Source organism: Acyrthosiphon pisum, unplaced genomic scaffold (assembly GCF_005508785.2).
Source record: "Acyrthosiphon pisum isolate AL4f unplaced genomic scaffold, pea_aphid_22Mar2018_4r6ur Scaffold_8739;HRSCAF=9327, whole genome shotgun sequence".
In the NCBI taxonomy this organism is placed as follows: domain Eukaryota; kingdom Metazoa; phylum Arthropoda; class Insecta; order Hemiptera; family Aphididae; genus Acyrthosiphon; species Acyrthosiphon pisum.
The window spans coordinates 1-1,611 of record NW_021778742.1 but is presented as its reverse complement, the minus strand read 5'-3'; the positions used below and the strand labels follow the sequence as shown (position 1 = coordinate 1,611).

General features: G+C 26.3%; 1 long non-coding RNA gene across 1 annotated transcript; it reads left to right on the top strand.

The window, feature by feature from the left end:
* Window positions 1-26: 26 nt before the first annotated feature.
* On the top strand, window positions 27-1,602 carry LOC100574744. Its single transcript, XR_511261.3, has 3 exons — window positions 27-644; window positions 1,378-1,457; window positions 1,542-1,602. It is a non-coding gene; the product is annotated as an uncharacterized LOC100574744 (long non-coding RNA).
* Window positions 1,603-1,611: the final 9 nt, after the last annotated feature.

Here is a 1,611-nt window from a genome sequence, read left to right as displayed (position 1 = left end):
AGGGAAAACAAAAAGATTATATTTTTGACAAAAGCCGATATTGTTATTTTTGGTGTAACTAATAAAATACCTAGGTGTAGATACATGATTTGTTCGTCCGAATGTTCCTATTAGCATTTTCTATACAATTTTTAAAACAATTTCACTCTTTTTGAGCTCGTTATGGGGATAATACATTTTTATATAATCGATTAGTTTTGTTTTTAATATTATTGTCAAGAAAAAGTGTCAAAGAATTTGAAAATGTAATACGGGCATCCTGTTATAGTTTCTATAATATCTGTTCACAAATATAAGAGATACATGGCAACCATTTTTCATGAGCATTTAAAGTTCATCTAAATTCATCAACAATTTGGAAATTATTTTGTATTTAAAAGTGTATTAAATGTTCAATTGTATATGTTTTAGCTTATGCTTATATTAAAAACTGTTAAAAATTGATCATAGTCATATTAATTACCAAATTGAATTAAATATGTAAATTATTGTTTTACAGGTTGTCATACCCGTTCCCATTAGCAACGAGGAGAGACAAACTTCTTTGAAAAAACATTATGCAATTACCAAAAAGCTTCAGTGGCTGTCATTAAAATTCTTCAACTGTCGACAATGCACATAATTGATGAAGACTTTTAAACTAGGTATATTCTGATAGGTACCTATTTCCTTTAATTTGTGTACTTATTTTACCTATTTTTCCCCCCACCACCCATCAGAAAGTGATTATTTAGTTTATTTAACCAAAGAAAACTATACCTACACACTGTGTTTGTAAATAAAATTATTTTGTCAATGACTAATTTAAGAGAACTTTATTTTCAAATTTTATTATAAAAAATAAAAGTAGGTGCCTATTTAAAATCTTAATGAACTATACCATCATGCTTTTCATATTTGTCGTATCGATAGTCTATGCGTATTCTAAAATTTAGAAATATATGACTAATGTAGTTATGTGTTGTAGATTATTGTTATACATGCAGCAGTTATTTGTACACACTATGTAAGAAAAAAATAAATGGTAATATAATATAAAATTTAACTGTAGCCATGTATAAAACAATTAAACATTTTGTTTTTCATGTCAATGGACTTAAAACTAATTAACTTCAACTTTTTAACTTAATTTTTTCTGTGTTTGTTGACTTGATCTATTATAATAATATGATTAGAGGGCGGATTCTTATGATTTTACATATTTATTGTGGTTGATGGTATGATATTATGCTAATAGTGATCGCATCATTTGTTTCAATACATTAACAATTTAAACTGTGAATCTTTTAGGCTGCATAATACGAAAATTAACCAACATTTTCCATTTTATTGACTTATTTAAGATTTTAATTGCATATTTCTGTGTTTTTTTTTTAGACATTTTTGAATGGATAAGTGTATTCTTTTCAGTAAAACATCCAAAGTGTCGCCTCGCCAAATTACGTACATTTTCATTTGTAAGTATTATTTTCTAGTTGTAGTGATTATATTTCTTAATAATATGGAGTCAGTCTAATTTGCTAATTTGTTCACAAATATAGATTTCCAAAAAATCAATGAAATAGAAGGAAATAATGGCTAAGAATGTTCGAATTAAATGATGCCCCAATA